The sequence below is a fragment of the Hipposideros armiger genome, unplaced genomic scaffold (assembly GCF_001890085.2).
Source record: "Hipposideros armiger isolate ML-2016 unplaced genomic scaffold, ASM189008v1 scaffold_6, whole genome shotgun sequence".
NCBI classification, from domain to species: domain Eukaryota; kingdom Metazoa; phylum Chordata; class Mammalia; order Chiroptera; family Hipposideridae; genus Hipposideros; species Hipposideros armiger.
Window position 1 is genome coordinate 1189270 of NW_017731356.1, and position 6870 is coordinate 1196139.

Consider the following 6870-nt stretch of genomic DNA (forward strand, 5'->3'; position numbering starts at 1 on the left):
GGGGTCCGCCGCGCGCGCGCGCGGCCGCCCCGCAGGTAGAATGGGCGGGCGATGCCCGGGCTCCCGGAAGGCGGCTTCCGGGACGGTGTGCGGGCGGCTCCGCGAAAGGCGCCCCCGCTCCTCCTCCGCACCGCGGGAAGGGCTCTGCACGCGAGACGTGGGGACGGAGCGACCCCGGCGGCGAGGTCAGGATGGAAGCGCGGCGAGAGGCGGAGCAAGGCTGAAGGGAGCCGCTGGGAGCCGGCTCGCGGAGAGCGGCTCGTTGGTCTAGGGGTATGATTCTCGCTTCGGGTGCGAGAGGTCCCGGGTTCAAATCCCGGACGAGCCCAGGGGTTTTTTTTCCCCCCTCTTACGCCTCAAATAAAAAGCCCTTTTCTTTCCCCACTTATCCCACTTCGCCTTTTAAATGCAACTGTTCCGATCCCTTGAACGCTGCTGTTGATCCCCTTGAGTTTGCGAAACCAGGGATCCAATGAGATCGATGCATACAATACGTGGTTACTGGACGTCGGCAAGGAAGACATGACAGTTCTTTGTACCCTTTAAACCACACGCGCTTGCAAAACGATGCCTCGTGCGAAATCCTGGGCATCCCCCAACACCTCCACCGAGAGCAGAGACGCCTGGATGAACCGGTCCCGGGTGGAGGTGCGAGGTCCTCCTCCCGCCTACGCGCAGCCCCGCTGGCCGTGGACGCGCCCGGCGTGCGCACGTTTAAAGCACACGCCTGCGGGCGACTCCGAGCGGAACCCTGCGTTGCCGGCACACGCGCTCCACTCCGGAAATGGCCCGAGTGGGGACCGCGTCTGCAAAGTGTTCCATTGTTAGCAAACGTTCTACGTTACATTTTTAATGGTTTTTAAACGTCAAGTGTGCGCTCAGTTCAAACAAATCTCAATTTTGTGTTTTGCACCAACATGTATTTATTACATTTATTGCTCTATTCTAAATTAAGGCATTTAGGAATTCATGAAGGAAGGAAAAGGTGGGCTCGTCCGGGATTTGAACCCGGGACCTCTCGCACCCTAAGCGAGAATCATACCCCTAGACCAACGAGCCGGCATGCTGCTTGCTCGCCGTCAGAATAAAGTAAGGTGGAATCTCTTAGTACCACGCCCCCAAGCGATTACTTCTATGATTGCGTTTGTATCCTTCAGTTCTTCTCACGTTCTCCAGTTAAGTTTCCTGTTTTCTTTCTTTCCTCCTTTGATATTTGCAAATTGGTAACACAAAAGAAAACAATGGTTGTCATTCATTACTGATGTAATATTTACCTCTGATTTCGAAAACCATAATTCTATATATGTTCATGGCTATAATAAATTGCAATAAGTGTGTGACCATGTCCCAGTGGCAGCCAGATTCCAGACCCTTCCTTACTGAGTTCTGGACGTTGCACTTTCCAAGAATAGTAAAATTGTCGGTTTCTCGCCTCTACCTTTTAGTCTAGTGTTCAAAGCACCACCTTTTCAGCCTTATGAATTGCCCATTTCTGTGTTTTTACTCAAACGGTTCTCTTCCGCTGGAAAATCTCTTTCCTTTTGGATAAATCCCAAATTCCAACCTTCCCAGAAAAAGGTCGTTTAACATATTAAAACCAATTGCATGAGTCTCCTCTAATCATAATTTATTGGAAGACAAGATATGAACACTAACACAAAATTTTACTGTATAATTGGTAACCAACTGTATAATTGGTTATAATGAGTGCCCAACTGTCCCAAAATCTTTAAGGCATGGCTTCTTTACCATATTTTAAAATTTTAAATACTTAGTATTGAGGCTTCTGCTAGCAAAGCTGGCGCTCCATGAATAATTGCTGAATGACTACCATTTGTTCCAAATTCTTTAACAATACAAATTGTGGTACTTGGACAATCAGTAATTGTGAATTGTCACTCTAGCAAATAACTAACCAGATAGGAAATAGATAGGTGACTATCCTAAATAGACCTATTCATCTATTTTATTTCATATATCATTCATCCATCAGCTTGCATTCATTCGATGGCCCATTCATTCAACCAACATTTAGAAGCACCATGTGCCAGACACTGAATTGCCAACTTTCTTCCCATGGCTTGACACCAGAAGACTAGAGTTGTGGAGCTCTAACATTCAGTCCCCGCCCTCAGTGCATTTGAAACTGTCCTAACTTGAGTCTTTAGCTCTTCTTAGAGCCCAAGGCAAGGATAAGAATACTCTTTAAAATGTTCATTAGTTCTACAATGCCAGAATAGTTTCCTCATCAAATGTAACTGAAAAAAAAAATGTTCCCTGAAAACTTAAGAAGTTTATATTCCCCCAGAATAAGGAGACTAGAAAACATAACTTGGTAGGTAAAATAATGGAACCACTTCGGATTTTCTGAAAACCTCAGGCTCTGTAGTTATTTAGAGGACGCTATGCTCTCCTTTCCCACTTGAATTTACCAGAGTTATTATCATTTGGGGGTTTCTTTTTTCTTACTCCTACTTCTCTCCAGTGATTGAAAACAGTTGGTCTTTTACTCTGTGGGCTTCACGAGGGGATCGCATTGACCCCTCATAACAATAACGCAAGAAGACTGACACTTACAAAACTCATACTTTGAATTGCCTAATGCACAGTGAGAAGCATCTCTATCCTGGCAAGAGGAATGCCTATAACCACCCCACCCCCACACACACACACGCGCGCGCGCACACCTCCAGGGCACAGGACCCCTCCCTTGTAGGTCTCTGTGAAGCAAAGTAGTACACAGACAGGTGGAGAGCACTGGGGGCAGAGGATCACGAGGGACCCTTTATCCCAGTCACAGTGAACAAAGAAGCCTGGTGACACATCCTTCTCCTGTAACAATGAACTCCCCCCAAGGACCCCAGCAGTCTCATTACCACACTTTGGTGCCTCTGTGCCCAGGGACACCAGAGACACTAGAACTCTAATTTTCAGATTTTCAAAAATGTCTAGCAAAAAATGCAACCCTTCTCCTGGATTAAAATGTTCTTCCTGCAGAAATGTTAATGAAACTGATGTAGCCTCAGGCACATCTCTCTCTGCTGTGGCCTGCCTGGGGTTCATCCTTGACTCTCTCTCTCTCTGATAGTCATCAAATGCTCAGTGTTCCAGGAACCTCTTGATAGCACCACCCACAGATCGCAGCATTCCAAATGGCCTGTGGCAACAGATCTTAAAAGTTGCAGTGCCAGTGAAAGTACAGGGCGTGGGAGAGGATTGTACCATCACAAAACTCTGTTGGAAATTTTAGTGCCTGTCACCTTCTTCCTACTTCCTTCCACTCATTCCAAGTCTAGAAAATTCTGCTCATATATTAATTTGTCAGCACCAGGTGATCCTGAATGCCCCTTATTTTACCTCTGTTAAGAGAAGTCATAAAGCCCTGAAATGCTCCCAAGACAAACCCCTCCTGATTAGTGCTCTGCATGGAACAGGAAGTCAGGGAGGCCGATTGGCCTGTGCACAGACAACCATTAGCCAAAGGCCTCTTCTCGCAGTTTTCCTCATTACTGATTCCGTAGGGAAATCAGTCTTTTCAGAGAAAGCAGCCCTTTAAAAAGGACCTTTCTGACCTGGTTGGAAGTCTTCTGTTGTTTCGACTGTCTTGCCTGGACTGCTTGAGCTGGAAAGAGGAGTTTCCTGGAAGAAGAAGGAAGTATCTGAAAAGGAGGAGGTTTGTTCCGTGAGATCCTCAGGCTAACAATAATGATGGGAATTCAAGGGGTTTTTTTTTGTACCCCCCCCCCCCATTTACTATCGCTACAGAAGGATCAGAAACCACTGAGCAAGGTTAAAACAACCTTGCATGATACTTTTTTCTCTGTAACTTCTCTAGGTTAATTCAATAAACATTCATTCATCTAGTCATTCAAGAAACATTTAGTATCTCCTGATGGTCTGATAAGTGTTTATGGTGGAAACACTTGGCCTCTGCACCAGGCTGTTTCCATGTTAGTCCCCCCCCTCCCGCCACCCGCCACATTGTTCTCTGGGCTCCAGACCTAGACATCTAACTGCTGACTGACCATCTGGCTGTCTTCTGCACGCAAAGCTGTGTCCAAGCCCAGCTCGTTAGCTTTCCTCGCAGACCAGGTTCCCTGCCTGGGATATTAGTCTCGGGGGACTGGTAGCATCATTCTCCACTCAGGCTAGAAATCAGAGGTCACATCTGTCTTTCTGGATGCTTTTTTCCCTTGATTTAGACTTTCCATCCAATGTGTGCCTAGTTCTGTCATTCTTTTTCTTAAATGTTTCTCCAGCCTTGTCTTTCTCTCCACCCCTACTGCCAATACCTTATTTTGTGCTCTCTTTGCTTGTCTGTTGCAGGGGTCACCCTTTTAAAACACAGATATACACGTGTCACTCCCCTTTCACCCTCCCACCCCCCACCCCACCCACATACACACACACAACAACGACAACCCAAGGCTCTTCAGAATGTAACTGCGGCCAATTTTCCTAGCATCTCGCTTTCCCCCCTTAAGTTCCACGTCACACAGGATTTACCCACTGTGTCCTGTACGTGGTGCTGCTTTCCTGGTTATGAGTTTGCTTGTCCTGTTTCTCTCTGGGGAAACTGTATTCATCCTCTAAAGTCCACCTTGAACATTACCTCGTCTGTGCATCTTTCTGGATCTTGGGCCAGGGGTTCTCAGAGGAGGGGTGTGTGTAAGCCGAGGTCCGTCGCAGTCAGTGGGGCATCCTGTCACAGTACACAGGTCTTTGAAAGCCACTGTCCCCGTTGGCCTTGGGCTTCTCCTTTATTCACCCTTCTCTTCAAGCATTTAAACACATTTACATCAGCACTTGTTTGTCTATACTGGTAAACTAACAGCTTCTTGGGAGTCAAGCTATGTGTCCTACATTTACAGCACAAAACAGTTACTAAATTTCCAACCTATGACATTCCAGACACACCACAGAAGGATTTTGCTGAGAGCAACAGGGCAACATGGCTCTGTCCTGCTTTTTTAGTTTTCTCTCACCAAAACAAAACAAAACAGACCCTGCCCAAATTCCATCAACAGAGGGTAAAGAACTCGTGGGCTACTCACCCAGTGGAGTACAGTCAGGCGCCACACGACGACATGTCAGTCAAAGAGGCGCCAGTGATCCCCTAAGTTTATATGGAGCTGAACAATCCCTATGGCCCAGTAATGACGTAGCCGGCGACCATGACGTCGTAGCTGACGTGATGTTGTGAAGCAACGCACGTCACTCTGGTGTTTGCGGTGATGCTGGTGTGAAGAAACCTACTGCGCTGCCGGTCAAATAAAAGCGTAGCTCATACAATTATGTATAGTACATAATACTTGATAATACACGATTATGTTACTGGTTTATGTGTTTACGATACTACACTTTTTATCGTTATTTTAGAGTGTGCTCTTCCCACTTATAAAAAGTTTGCTGTAAGACGGTGTGCCGTGTTACGTAGGCGGCAGCCTCATACGTCTCGTGTGTCCCGATGGGGTCATTTTCTCTTGTGCTTGATCTCATCGCATGTTGTTTTGTACAGGAACCTGTCGGAGAGGCTTGTAGCCCAGGAGCAGCAGGCTGCACCCTCGCCCAGGTGTGCCGTGGGCTGTTCCACGCAGGTTTCTGTAAATGCGCGCTGTGATGTTCGCACAGCGACGAAACCACCTAACGACACATTTCTCAGAAGATATTCTGTCGTTCAGCAGCGGATGACTGACTATGACTTTGCTGTCCTACAAGGCTAGTGGGCTAAAACAGCAAAAGTATCAGAAAGGCTATTAAAATAAGATTGGCTTTCGACAAAACCCTGAAATATGAGGTTGCTTACGGTCTCTCCCACCGTGCACTCCGCCTGCTCAGCCTAATGGTCTGAAGGCTGTTTCCCTCCCTCACTCTATAGGCCTTCCACCTGGATGTGTCCTTTTCTGCCTTCGCCCTCATCTTCCTCGTACCCTTGTCCCCGCGTCTTTCCCTTTTGTGAGCTAGTCTCACAAGGATCCTTCCAGACACTTTTCAGTGTTGACTGGGCCGCTAGCAAGTGGCAGACACTGCTCCGGGCCCAGGTAGCCAGGCTGAGCAGGGCCAGCCCAGGCACTGCAGAGTCAGGGAACTTCCCCATCCCGTCTTTTATTGACAAACGGAGGCACATTTTGTTTGCAAATACAGGCCAAACAAAAAGCACATTCATTGGTGTTCCAGGTAGTGGGAGAGAGTTCTCAGTTCCTGTCCCTTCCTAAGCCAAAAGGGGGGCTCCTAAGGAGACTCAGGCAAGATGGAGACCACTTTTTAAGCTCCATTTCTCAAACCGCAACACATAAATTATCTAATCCAGGCAAAGGGCAGGGCCTTGGGTACAGGGCAAGGGGGAGATGTGTTCTCCCTGGACGACTGAAACAGCAGTCTCTCCCCATTGTACCCCACTCCCTTTTTGGGGGGCGGGTGGGTAAATACACTGGTTTTTCTTTAGGTAAGGCTCACAGAAACGGCGAAGAGAGGAAACAGAGGCGAGGACCCCTGGCAAAGACCTGCGGCGGGGAGAGTCAATGAAGAGACCTGTGGGAGGGGACCCTGAGAGAGGCACAGGGGACGCTGGCAGACAGGCAGGCAGCCACGCAGGCAGCCACGCAGGCAGCCACGCAGGCAGAGGGCCGGGGGACTCGGCCGTGGAGCCGGGGTCCTGGCCTCCGGTGCGGGCTTAGGGGCCTGGGAGGGACCTGGAAGGCGTGGCCTCGCCAGACAAGAAGGGATGATGGACAGCCGGCGTCTTCCATTCGCGCACTTCCAGGGGTGCGGAGCCGGCCAATGAGCGGGCCGCGGGGCGGGGCCGGGCCGAGGGCGGGCGGTAGCTGCGGGGCCGCCAGCGGGGGCGCGGCGCGGAGGTGCCACCGGGCG

At 49.1% G+C, this 6870-nt stretch overlaps 2 non-coding genes across 2 annotated transcripts; one reads left to right on the plus strand and one right to left on the minus strand.

Moving 5' to 3' along the window:
- The first annotated feature begins 256 nt into the window (after positions 1-256).
- Positions 257-328, plus strand: TRNAP-CGG (transfer RNA proline (anticodon CGG)). Its single transcript has one exon. It is a non-coding gene; the product is annotated as a tRNA-Pro (tRNA).
- Positions 329-987: 659 nt separating this feature from the next.
- Positions 988-1059, minus strand: TRNAP-AGG (transfer RNA proline (anticodon AGG)). The gene has a single exon. It is a non-coding gene; the product is annotated as a tRNA-Pro (tRNA).
- Between the last annotated feature and the right edge of the window lie 5811 nt (positions 1060-6870).